The following is a 13,909-nucleotide window of genomic DNA, read 5'->3' as shown; positions in this document are numbered from 1 at the left end:
AAAGTTGTCCTGAGCAAAAGAGTAATCCTGGAGGAATCCCATTACCTGACTTCAAATTATACTACAGGGCTATAGTAAACAAAACAGCATCACACCGGTATAAAAACAGACACATAGACAAATGGAACAGAATAGAGAACCCAGAAATAAATCCAGACATCATCAGTGAACTCATTTTCGACAAAGGTACCAAGAACATACACTGGGGAAAGAACAGTCTCTTCAATAAATGGTGCTTGGAAAACTGGCTATCCATGTGCAGAAGAATGAGACTAGACCCTTGTCACTTTCTACCCACAAAAATCAAACCAAAATGGATTAAAGACAAATGTAAGACCTCAAACTACGAAACTGCCAAAAACAAACAAACAAACAAACAAACAGACAAACAAAAAAAACACTGGGGAAGTTCCCCAGGATATTGGTCTGGGCAAAAATTTCTTGAGTAATACTGTAAAAGTACAGGCAACTAAAGCAAAAAAGGAAAAATGGGATTATATCAAGTTAAAAAGCTTCTGGCCAAGCGTGGTGGCTCACGCTTTTAATTCCAGCACTTTGGGAGGACAAGACGGGTGGATTGTCTGAGGTCAGGAGTTCGAGACCAGCCTGGTCAACATGGTGAAACACCATCTCTACCAAAAATACAAAAATAAGCCAGGTGTAGTGGTACGTGCCTATAATCCCAGCTACTCAGGAGGCTGAGACAGGAGAATCACTTGAACTTGGGGAGACGGAGGTTGCAGTGAACCGCGATTGCTCTACTGCACTCCAGCCTGGGCAACAGAGTGAGATTCTGTCAAAAAAAAAAAAAAAGTTTCTGCACAGCAAAGGAAACAGTCAACAAAGTGAAGAGACAACCCACAGAATGGGAAAAATATTTGCAGAGTATCCATCTGACAAGGGATTAATAACCAGAATATATAAGGAGTTCAAACAACTCAAAAGGAAAAAATCTAGTAATTCAATTACAAATGGGCAAAAGATCTGAATAGATGTTTCTTAAAAGAAAAATATACAAATGGCAAACAGGTATATGAAAAGGTGCTCAACATCATTGATCATCAGAGAAATACAAGTCAAAACTACAATGAGATATCATTTCACCCTAGTTAAAATGGCTTATATCCAAATGACAGGCAGTAACGAATGCTGGCAGGGATGTGGAGAAAAGGGAACTCTTGTACACTGTTGGTGGGAAGGTAAATTAGTACAGCCACTAGGGAGAACAGTTTGGAGGTTCCTCAAAAAACTGAAAATAGAACTACCATATGATCCAGCAATCCCACTGCTAGGTATATACCTGAAAGAAAGGAAATCAGTGTATTGAAGAGATACCTGCACTCCCATGTTTATTGCAGCACTATTCACAATAGCCAAGATTTGGAAACAACCCAAGTGTCCATAAACAGATGAATGGATAAAGAAAATGTGGTACATATACACAATAGAATACTATGCAGCCGTAAAAATATGAGATTCTATCATTTGCAACATCATGGATTGAACTGGAGGTGGTTACATTAAGTGAAACAAACCAGGCACAGAAAGACAAACTTCACATGTTCTCACTTATTTGTAGGAGCTGAAAATTAAATCAGTTGAACTCATGGAGACAGAGAGTAGAAGGATGGTTGCCAGAGGCTGGGAAGAGTAGTGGTGGTGGGGGTGGGGTGGCGGGGAGGTGAAGTGGGCATGGTTAATGGGTACTAAAATATAATTGAATGAATGATATTCTGTCAATTGGGTAATTAATAGAATGAATAAGATCTCATATTTGGTAGCACAATAGGGTAACTTGTCAATAATAATTTGATTACACATTTAAAAATAACTAAAAGAGTATAACTGGAATGTTTATAACATGAAGAAAAGATAAATGCTTGAGGTGATGGGTACCCCATTTACCCTGATGTGATTATTACACATTGTATACCTATATAAAAATATCTCATGTTCTCCATAAATACATATACCTACTATGTATGTACCTATAAAAGATTATAGAGTGTGGTCATCAGAGCATGGAGTCATGTTCCTACATAGTGCTTAAAACTTCCACTAGGAATTATCATGGTCAATTCAGCTTGTTCCAGCTCAAGAAAAACAAGAGCATCAGCTAGGCTCTAGGTACCATGCTGCAGTCCCGAGACATAAACAAGACCCTAGCCTTGTTTTCAAGAAGCTCATTCTGGTGGAGACAGGGTGGGAAGGAGACACAGACAAAACCAGCCATGGGGATTAATATGTCTTAACAAGATGACCTGTAAGTCTGACCCAGGAAGAGAAGGAGATAGCTTTCAGAGGCCAGAACTGAGCTCTGAGTAACTGTGGCTGCCCGAAACTGCCTCTTTCTTTCCAGCACTGGCTTTCCCAACCTGAAAAACTGATTCAGTCTCACATGTGGATCCTGAGGACATTTAAGGAAGACATTTTACAGCCGTCCAGGGAACTCTGATGAGATCTGAAATGTTCTGTTCGTTCTGCAGCTATAAAATAACCTGCCTAGCACAGAAACATATACTGACCATGCCTGAAATAATGAATCTGGCTTTTGAAAGTGCTCAAATAGAAATCTGTTTACTGAGCAAAGCCGTCATCTCGGCTGACTTACAGAAAATTGATAGCACCATTGTCCAAGATTCATGCTGTCTCCTGGCACATCAGAGACAGCCCCGGGAGACTTGATATCTGAAGTCATTTTCTTGGAGTTAAGGGACACTGCCCATGGGAACCACAAACTGCACTGGTCCAAACATTTGGTCAATGCAGCATAACTACAAAGCCTGATTCATCTAGGAAAGCCACCTTCTCATCCTTTGGCAATGTGTCAGCATTTATGTAGGGGGGACTCTTTCCTTCCAGATTTGTACCTAATATAGAGCTTTAGTGGTGGTTCATAGTGAGTGCTTGAATCAGTCAGGAGATAAAAACCACACCTTTTAACAGGCATAATTTTATATAAAAATTGTTAACTGGGTTCTTTCGCAGAAAGGCAAAAAGAGAACTCTAATAAATCATGGTGGTGGCAACTGCAGGAAATAGCTACTTCCCCTAGGGGTGAGGGAATAGAAGGAAGAACAGAAAATTATTAAAATGTAGAAGCTCAGAGGAGGGGCCCCATGGAGCTGGGACTCAGATATCTGAGTGGGGCCACATTGAAACTGGGTTGTGTATAACATTGAAACTGGGTTGTGTATACTGTAAAAACTGCAAACTGGATGGAGTCGCTGCTACAGGAAAGAACTTCCAGTGCCTAGGTTATCACTGAGGAAGCGATGCAGACAATAAAAGGAAGTATTCAGAAACAGGAGCTAATCAGAAACAGGAAGTGCTCAGGAACAGGAAGTATTCAGGAGCAGGAAGTACTCAGGAACAGGAAGAAGAGGGCCACTTTCCCTTCCCCAGCCTCAGGGTCTCCCTTTACTACCCCCTCTTGGTGGATCCCAACAGGTAGCAGCTGGCTGGGCAGAATGGTAGATGCAGAGTTCTAGCCCTGGCATTACAAAGCTGGGTAGAAAAGGATAAGTTTGGAGCTTAGAGATAATAGTTCAATAACTGGCAAATTGTTCAATAGATATTTTTGAGGGACTGAATAAATTTACACGCAATAAAATTTCAAGCTTTGACTTTCATTCAAAAATTTATTGACATTCCTAGGATTGCTTTCTCACTGGGGAATTCTCATTTGTGTCAGATTCTCTCTCTCTCTCTCTTTCTTTCCTTCCTTCGTTCCTTCTTTGTTTCCTTCCTTCTTTTTTCTTCCTTCCTTTTCCCCCCTTCTTTCCTTTTTCCTTCCTTCCTTCCTCCCTCCCTTCCTCCCTCCCTCCTTCTGTCTCTCCCATCCTTCCTTTCCTTCCCTTCCCCTTCTCCTTCCCCTTCCTTCCTTCCTTCCTTCTTCCTTCCTTCCTTCCTTCCTCATTCCTTCCTTTCTCTTCTTATTTTTTCCTTTCTTTCTTCCTTCCTTCCTCCCCCCTATCCCCATGTCTTGTTTCTTTTCTTTCTTTGTTTCTTTCTGCAATTTGGCCTCAATGAATCTTCTGAGACAATTTAACACCCTCAACTGTTTTCACTGCCTCCGTCTCTATGTTCTGACCTTCCCCATGCCTGTTCTGGGGTATTGCAGGTTTCTGTGACGGTGACAGAATGTGACTGATAGCACCTCTTGGCCCATGGAACCCCAGACCAGGACTCAGAGCCTCAGACTTCTTATCTTTGGATAAAGCACATGACTTCTTTGAGGCTCACTTTTCATGAAATGGGAATGAGAATATGGAATATGGTCTTCACTCATCTTACATAGATGTTATTAGGATAGAAATGAGTCATAAGTCTGGGGGTGGTGGCTGACACGTGTACTCCCAGCACTTTGAGAGGCCAAGGTGGGGTGATAGCTGGAGGCCATGAGTTTAAAACCAGCCTGAGTAACAAAGCAAGACTCCATCTCTATAAAAAATTAAAAACTTAGCTGAGTTTGGTGGCATGCACCTGTAGCTACTTAGGAAGCTGAGGTGGGAGGATCTCTTGAGCCTGGGAATTTGAGGTTGCAATGGGCTGTGATCATATCACCGTATTTGCCCAGGTGACAGAGTGAGACTCTGTTTCTAAATTAAAACAAAAACAAGTGAGACATAAGATGGATAAGTGAATTAAAAACTTTGTAGGTGAAGTTTGCTGATTGAACGTATGTGTCTGCGTTTTTCTCCTCCTGAAGCCCCACTGGAATGGATTGTTTTGAAAAAGGTAAAACCCACTACAATGGAAAAAATGGGAGAAGAAATGACAACAACATGGTTTGGGAGTCAGAATACAGATAGATGAGTGGTAACTGATGAAAGAAAGCAAAGCTCAGAAGGCCATAGTGGCGAAAATTTTAAAATAGCAAATGTGTGCGGCAAATTCCATAAACCTCGAGACCTAGGGGCAGCAGGTACCTCTGAAATTGGGAGAAAGGCAGAAAGACTCAAATAAGAAGGATTTGTTTAGTAAGCACTCAGATCTCTATGTCTGCACCCTACTGTGGGCAGCCAGGCTACTGCCCACCCCTCTCAGCAAAGACTGGCTGGAGAGGGTAAGGCATGGTCTTTGGACACCTGGGCTGTGCACTGTAGCAGTGTGGTGAGGGGCAGCTGGATGCTGACGAGCCTCAGCCCGCTTTCCTGACCTGGCTCCCAGGATGCTGCAGTCAGTCTTCACCTTCCAGTCAGGAGACCTGGAGAGTGTTCTCTCGGGAGTCTGTCCAGCTAAAGAAGAAAGTGTTAAAGGTACTGAAATTAACAGTTTCGCAGGAACATGGCCCATCCGGAGTCTCCTACAGTGGAGATGCAGATGCCGTGTGCAGTTCTTGCACTCTGATCTTCCGATTAGCATTTAGTTCCTTACTCTGAAATGCTAGCAGAGAACTAAGAGTTACTTATGGGACTCATTTCCTATGAATACTATAGTGAATTACCACCAACTTGGGACTTGAAACAACACACATTTATTTTCTTGCAGGTCTGGAGCCTAGAAGTCTGAAATCAATTTCACTGGGTCAAGGCAAGGTATTGGCCAGGCTGGTTCCTGCTAGAGAATCCAAGGAATATGTTCCCTTTCGTTTTCCAGCTTCTGGAGGTGCTTAGATTTCTTGGCTTATGGCCCCTTCACTCCAATTTTTGCTTCTGTTGTCACATGGCTTTCTCTCTGTTTAGCTTGCCTCCTTCTTTTAAGGACCCTGGTAATTACATTTAAGGCTCGCTGAGATAATGCAGGATAATCTCATCTCAAGATTCTTAATTTGGTCTGAAAAGTTCCTTTTGTTATATACAAGTCCTGGAGATTAGGATATGGGGAGCCCATTATTCAGGATATCACAATTGTCTCATGAATAATCAGGATTTCCTTGAAAGAAGTAAGCCTAAGGCATCCAGACATACTAGAATCATACCATGTACCATTTTGAGGGGGCAGAATTAAGAAAATAGTCACAAATAATTTTCTATGATCTGTGGTTCGAAAGAAGAACCTAGTTGAGAAAGACTGACTTAGAGTAAAATAAAGGTGAAAGTAATCAGACAGAAGAAGCATAGAATAGGAAGAAGACACTCCAGAAACAGACTATTAATACTTTACGGCAGTGGTCCCCAATCTTTCTTACACCAGGGATTGGTTTCATGGAAGACAATTTTTCCACGATGGGGGTTGAGGGGGTTGAGGAGGTTGGGGGTGGGGATGGTTTTGGGATGAAACTGTTCCACTTAAGATCATCAGGCTTTAGATTCTCCTAAGGCATACACAACCTAGATCCCTTGCATATGCAGTTCACAATAGGGTTCACACTCCTATGAAAATCTAATGCTGCTGGTGATCTGATGGGAGGTGGAGCTCAGGCAGTAATCCTCATTCACCAGCCTCTCACCTTCTGCTGCGTAGCCTGGTTCCTAACAGGCTACGGACCTGGCTTATGGCCCGTGGTTTGCAGCCCAGGGATTGGGGGCCCCTGCTTTAGGGAGATAAGAAAATAAACTGCAATAATCAAAAGAGAAGAAGATGTTACAAAAAACATTCAGAGAATGCGAATAACTCTTGGAAATGAAAATAACACAGCAGCAAAGAAAACCTCAGAATAAGTTTCCAGATAAAGTTGAGGTATTCTTACAAAAAACAGAGCAAAAAGAAAAAGAGATGAAAACTAGAAGAGAAAAGAAAATTAGAGAATGAGTCCAAGAGACCCAACATCTGATTAACAGAAGTTGCAGAAATAGGATTAAAGAATAAAAGAATAAATGGGAAAAGTTCAAAAGACTTTCCAAGTTTTTTAGTACGTAAGTTTTCAGATTGGAAGGGTCCCCCAAGTTTCTATCATAATGGGTGATAATAGGCCCATGACAAGGCACATCATCACTGGCGTCAAAAAGAAGAGGTATATCTATGTATCTATCTATATCTATATCTATATCTATATCTATATCTATCTGTAGAGAGGCTTATAAAGAACCTAGAATTAGGAAGGCTTTGAAGTTCTCAATGCCACCTAGAAGGCAATGAAGCATGCTTTCAAAATAGTGAAGAAAAATGATCTCCAACTAGAATTCTACTCCCAGCTGAACTACCGCCAATCGACTGAGAGTAGATAAAAGACATTTGCATATATGCAAGGTCTCCAAAAGCTATTCAAGGATGTGTTCCATCAAAATTGCAGAGCAAATCCAAAAAGAAGAAGACAAGAGGTATAGGAATGAGAAGATCCAACACAGGGGGTAACTGAGTGGCAGCAGACTCCGGAGAAGACCTGTTGCATTTGGCTGTGCAGGATGTACACTGCTCAACTTCTGGGCTTGCCATTCTTTTCATTTTCTCTGTGGGTGACATAGAAATAGAAATCAGGACAATTTAGAGCCCCTCTGAAGGCTCCTGGGGAGATTTCCTTAGGAAATTAAAATCAATAGAAAGCCTCATGCATTATGAAGAAATTTAGACAATTGATAGCATTTGTGATTGAATGAATGATAAATACACAGAAATCTAAGCAAATCAAAAGAAAAAATTATTAACTTTGGAGTATTAATAACTACAAAAATTAAATCATAATAAGCTCCAAGGAGTATTTATATATTCATAATAATTCAAACACTGATGATTTGTCTCTAACTACAAATTTTGAAATAATTATGTTGGGAGAAGCCAGGGTTATGGGAAAGTGGCGTGTGTGTACAGAGGGGTGATGTAAAAGTCAAGATGTGGCAATAGAAACATATTGTTCAAGCAAAGGCAGCCTATGCCAAAACAATCAGCTAAGATCCGAGATGGGGCCTGATGATTAGGGGCAATGATATTTTATAACAAAACTTGAATTGTTAGGCTCTTTAAACAGTATGTATTTGTAAATTTGCTAAAAATAGAAACTACTAGAAGTTTTAAAAGTTCTTTCAACTCTGGGCTAGTCATTTAATCTCTCTAAGCCTCGATTTTATCTGGGTGAGTGTGCACAGGGGCAAATGTGTATCATGCCTGGCACAGCTGAAGTGCGGAGTAAAGGCTAGTGTTACACGTGTCATCAGCATCATTGTGAGCTGATGTTACTGCCATAGAGTTTGCTATGCAGAGTTGGTGTTTGAGTCATAGCAGCAAAACTGAGTCCCTGGTACACATCATTTAATTACTTGCACCTGTGCTACCCTCTTACTTATTTGTGGCTTGCCAGGAATTGCTCACATCGACACTGGCCCAATTGTCCCATATAACTAATGTTTATGGTTTCTTTTGAACAAACATAGAAATTGACTCTCCCAGTCTTAAAACTTGAGAAAGTTACATATGTCTTACCTGAGTTTATTTCTCAGGAAACCAATAATCAGGCCTCCCAGATTATATCAAGGACCTGAAACTCATCAGATCACTGCATCTGGACAATGAGATGTCAGACCTCCCACCTGTCATGACTGCCTAACCGGCCACCTGCTTCCTGTGGACCAATTCCTCTCCCCTACCCTTCCTAATACCTATTTTCCCACACATGGTTACATTTCTTCCCTGCTATATAAACCCCTAATTTAAGTCAGTTGAGGAGATGGATTTGAGATTGATTTCCCATTTCCTCAGCTGCAGCACTGAATTAAAGCCTTCTTTCTCGGCAGTACTCATCTCAGTGATTGGCTTTCTGTGCTGCAAGCAATGGGACCTAGACCGAAACCCTAGCGTTTTGGTAACATCAGCAGGAGAGGTTTTGCCCAGGCATGCGTGATGGTTGAGGCCAGATTTGGGGATCCTGTCCATTCCCGTGGCTGGGAAAAGAAGAAGCTTTCTGGTCTTGGAGATGAGGCAAATCTTCAGCTCTTGGAGAAAGATTAGAGATAACCCATGTGGAAGCAATGGTGCCGATAGACCAAGGCAACACAGCTTTGTTCAATGAACAATGACAATGAGGAAGTCAGTCATTTCTAACCTGGGAACATCTGGCAGCAACCTGGTCTCCTGGTGGGTAGGGAAACTGGACCTGTCTGAGCTCATCCCTGGTGCTGAGGTCTGGAGATACAGATATTGTTCTGGATGCTCTTTTAGAAATGTGGGCTCCTAAGGACGTGTCGGGGATCATCTCCCCCGGTCCAGACCAGCAAGGGCTCTAGACAAAAGGGCTCTAGGACAAAAGTTCATTTCTCCTAATCAGACCCCAGGGCCACAACAACCGAGAAAGAAAGGTCTGGCTGTAAGTAGAGCAAGCTCTACAAACATGTACGAAGGAGGGCCGCACTTCCCCGTCTCTCTCTCCCACCATCTGGAAAGCTGGTGAATACCTCCTATCATCATCATCATGTCTCATTTCTATCTTTGTATGTCCGTAAGTAACCACATTGTATTGTGAGGGAGTGTAAGGAACATGGGTTCAAAATTTTGAAACAGGAAGACTGGATTCAAGAATAGCCCATGTTACCCCTGACTGTGTGATTCTGTGTAATTTCATCTCTCTGAGTTTTCATTTCTATGGAATAGGGGTGACAATTGCTTCCCTAGCTACTGCAAAAGGTTTAACACAGCTTAACTAAAAGGTTTGACAAAGGGCAAATGGTACGGCGTAGGTCAAAACTGCTTTGTAAGGAGCTGAAAGACAGGAAGGAAACCAGCATTTACAGAGCGCCCACCCAGTAGCAGGTGCACGGTAGCTATGGTGGTACCTGCCCTTGATGTATATTCTCTTCACCTTGATATGGTGCTGTGAGTGGTAGGACTTTTTCTATGGAGCAAGAAACTGAAGCTGGCAGGGAGAATAACTGCCTAAGTCACACATGAGTGGATGTGTGAATGAGGTCCTTAGGATGTCACTGTCTGGGTGCTGGGGCTTCAGCAACGAGCAAGCCATTATATCCTACTGGTGGGAAATGAAAAATAAAGAAGTTAATAAGTAAACCAGACAACTACAGAAAAAATACTATGCAAAAAATAAGCAAGTACCTGTAAGATGGGGCTGTCTCACACTAAGGGGTTAGGAAGGGGCTTTCTGAAGAGGTGATATTGGCACTGAGACCTGAACAACCAGAAGAATCAGCAATGTGAGGATTGTGGAGAAAAGCATCCCAGGAGATGGGAAGAGCAAATGCAAAATCCCCAAGGGGTATTGAGGTGTGTGCGTATGAGGGGCAGAGAAAACCAGCGCAGCCGCCACGCTGTGAGCAAAAGGTAGGGAGAGGATGTTGTAGAAGATGAGGATACAGAGGCTTAGAGGGGCCCTTCTGGGCCTTAAAGGTCACAACAAGGAGACTGATGTTCATTTGAGGTGCGTTGGGAAGACACTGGACAGGTCTAGGCAAGGGCTGCTCCGTCTGGTTTGTACTCTTGGTGTGGCCATTGTTACATGGTTTTGTGTCTGGTGGCTCCCCAGGCTTTGTTTCCATTAACAGCAAGTTGCTGGGAGAAATCACACAGCTCGGGGATCCCCCTCTCTACCTGTGGTTCCAGCACTTGCCTGCCACCCCTAACCAACTTTAGGCATTGGGGGTAGCATTGGGGTGGGGGTGGCTGTAGGGAAAGAAAGAGTCAGGGCAAAACCCCTAAGGCCAAAAGAAGTACTCTTCTTCCCTACCAGTAGTGAACCAACCATCAAAGCAGGGAGCTGGTGATCACTACGGAAGGCGGTCCTGAAAATCTTTGGCAACAAGCATCAACAAGCACCAACAAGCCATCAACAGCTAAGCAGTTCTGTTGTTGTAAATAAAGACCCTCTATCCTTCTACCAGCTGAGGTGGGCTTTTTTGGCCAATAACAAACACATGGAATTTCAGGACCTCCTCAAAAAAATACTTTCATTGATCTACCTCTGAGGACAAATAAATAAAAAATATAAAGAAATATTGGCTGGGTGCAGTGGCTCACGCCTATAATCTCAACATTTTGGCAGGCCAAGGCGGGAGAGTGGCTTGAGCCCAGGAGTTTGAGACCAGTTTGGACAATGTAGTGAGACCCCAATCTCTACAGAAAAATTAAAAATTAGCTTAGTATGATGGTATGCACCTATGGTCCCAGCTACTTGGGAGGTAGAGGTGGGAGGATTCCTTGATCCCGGAGGTCAAGGGTGCAGTGAGCTGTGATTATGCCACTGCACGATCACAGCTCATTGAACTCCAGTCTGGGTGACAGTGAGACCCTGTTTCCAAAAAAAAAAAAAAAAAAGAAAGAAAGAAAAAAGAAAAATATTAATGAAAACATTTTTGGAAGGTAATTATTTGGTAAAATATGTATTTCTATGTAATAATTGATACATATGAAAGACTCTAATATATTTCATATGTATTGATGAAGCATTGTATTAAAATAAACATTGAACCCACCATCCACCTTAAGAAAGTGTACATTACTAAAGCTGTTGAAATTAACTGTATGTATCTCCCTGATTCCATTCACTTACCTTCCCTGGAAGGTAACTACTACATTACATTATTTGGAAGTACAAAATTTATTTTTCCTTCTTCCTTTTCTAAAGAGTTTCCTTCCACATTTTTGTTTTGAAAATTTTTAAACCTATAGAAAGTTGCAAAATAGTACAATAGATACCCATTTACTCCTCATCTAGATTCACCAGTTGTTAACATTTTGCTCAATTTGTGCTTATCTATCATCTATCTATCTATCTATCTATCTATCTCTTTTCTGAACCCATTTGAGATGCAGTTATGCACACATAACCTTTGATCTGCAGATGCTCTAAGACCAAGGATCTTTGCCTACATCAAAATCAGGAAATTTTGCATTGGAACAACACTATTACCTAATATTGTGTATATTCAAATTTCCCCAAGTGTCCAGTATGTGTCCTTTATAACTGTTTTCCTGTGTTTTTGCTCCAGGATCCAGCCCAGGTTCACACATTGCATTTGCTGACTTATCTCTTTAGCGTCCTCTATTCTAGAACAGTTCCTCAGCCCTTTCTTCCCCCATGACATTGACAATTTTGAAAACCCCAGGCTGTTATTTTTGGAATGCCCCTCATTTTGGATTTGTCTGATTGTTTCCTCATGAGGAGATTCAGATTAATAAAAAACCAAAGCCCCTTTAAAGGCTTCAAACGGAATGAAATCTGCTCTCAATTTGCTTCGACCCCGGGGATGCTATTGCACAGGAGAATTGAGCCTGGATGGCATAGTCCACCTCTGGAACAGATTTCAGCTAAGCTGGGTAAGCCTGGTAGCTGAGTTGTCAACCTCACACTCCAACAGAGCTGACAGGAACTCTAGATACCTCTGTTATAGCCTGAGTTAAGTCTTTATTTCCAGTTTAGCTCTGCAGTGGGCCTTCCCAACCCAGAGGTCTGCTCTGTTCCATGCAGACTGAGAGTATTGTCCATGAGGAATCGCTGAGATGTGAGATGAGGCCCTGGGTGCCAGTGAGGTGGACTCAATGGCTGGCAGATGTTCACTGCACTGGCTGCTGGGACAGAGGCCAGCAAAGTGAAAAGGCATGTGGAGTCCCAGTAGGTAAAAAGCAATTTCCTGAGCTGGGCCTTGGCCAGGAGGCTGCAGTTTTACCCTTCCCTGCATTCAATGGCTATGGGGAGGCTGACGGCAGGACTTGAGCCTGATGCTTCATTTCCAAAGGCCTAGCCTTCAGGAGCCCGCATGTCCTGTGCAGGCAAGAGGCAGTTCTTCACATCCTAAGTGTGCAGGGCCTCAGCAGTGCTCCTTGGACACTGCTCATGCTGATATTAATGAGCCCCAAATGCATTAACTCCCAGGAGGCTTGGGTTTACACATGAGGTGGCACAATTTAACTGCAGGCCTTGTTGAGTGGAATTTTTCACATGTTTGTTTCCCCTCTAAAGGGCTTGCATGTATAGCCACATTTCTCTTCATCTCTGAGAATGGCTTATGGGAAGTGGGAAGCAGAAATTGCTGCAGTGTTGCTTGTTTTGTTCCTGCCGTTGGGGGTGTGGACTTTCCACTTCATCGCCCCTCTTCCTGGAGACGAGGCATGACAAACTGGCTTCACCAAGATGAGGCTGCTTGGACAGAAGCAGGAAAACAGGAAGGGCATGGGCTCCAGAGCTGGGTACACTCACTTCTGTGCCTTCCCATGGTTTAGCCTTTTCCAGCCTTGGTTTCCTGAGCTGAAGAATGGAGATGACAATACTCACAGAGCTGCCAAGAGGGTGGCTGTAGACACCCATGCATGGATGCTGTTAATGCCAGACACTCTAGAATGTCATTTGATTCTTAGCCTGGGATCCACTGAGAGTCCCCCAAAATTCTGGGAGTAGAATTCAAGAGATTTGTAAACTTGAATAAGAAATATAATTGCACATTTATTGTCATGGAAAGTGATGCACAACTTAGCATTTCCTTCAATTCTGTGGACAACAACTCATGGCAGTGTTAATAGTACCTGTGACTGTCATCAGTAGAAGCCATAGATATTTTCATATTACATTACAGTTTTATAGGTATTTCAAAACATTCTTTATACTCATCATGACTTCAAAATCATGTTAACGATTAGACATACAGCTAGATACTGCTATTTAGTGTGCCAGTTAATAATCACAGATATTAGCATATCATAAATTTGTTGTAAGATATTTTGATAATTATAGTTCAGTATAACTGGTTTCCTTTGTACTGCTGTGTATTTTACTTAATGTGCTTACAAGCATTCTGAGAAGGGATTCAAGGGCTTTACCAAAAGTGTCCTGTGTTCAAAAAAATGATTCAGAAGTGCTCTGGCTACTCGGGCTTTGGGTAGTAACTTTCCCTTCTCAGGGGCTCTTGCTGGGTCCTGGCTGAAGATATGAGGTGGATTTCTTACTCATAATTTCTTCCTTTGCTGCCCTTCTCCTGAAAATGGAGATAGTCAGTAGGAAGGCAAGGGCCTCGAGGGGCTCTGAACTGTTCCCCAGTGTCTCCAGATTGGTGGATAACAGACAGGCATGCCAAGGGCATCCATACGTGGA

The 13,909-nt window shown here is 42.4% G+C and overlaps 2 long non-coding RNA genes across 2 annotated transcripts in view; one reads left to right on the top strand and one right to left on the bottom strand.

The window, feature by feature from the left end:
• The window catches only part of LOC117068378, a 92,957-nt gene that overhangs the window by 8,716 nt on the left and 70,332 nt on the right, over nucleotides 1-13,909 (bottom strand). The window contains exons 2-3 of the long non-coding RNA XR_004431095.1: nucleotides 7,241-7,334; nucleotides 6,395-6,478 (exon numbers count right to left, since the gene is read on the bottom strand). This is a non-coding gene — a long non-coding RNA (uncharacterized LOC117068378). The remainder of the gene's footprint in view (nucleotides 1-6,394; nucleotides 6,479-7,240; nucleotides 7,335-13,909) is intronic.
• LOC117068377 overlaps nucleotides 1-13,909 on the top strand; it is a 94,675-nt gene that overhangs the window by 47,562 nt on the left and 33,204 nt on the right. The window lies entirely within an intron of this gene.

The sequence above is a fragment of the Trachypithecus francoisi genome, unplaced genomic scaffold, assembly GCF_009764315.1.
Source record: "Trachypithecus francoisi isolate TF-2019V2 unplaced genomic scaffold, Tfra_2.0 Lachesis_group21, whole genome shotgun sequence".
In the NCBI taxonomy this organism is placed as follows: Eukaryota; Metazoa; Chordata; class Mammalia; order Primates; family Cercopithecidae; genus Trachypithecus; species Trachypithecus francoisi.
This window is presented reverse-complemented; position numbering and strand designations above follow the sequence as displayed.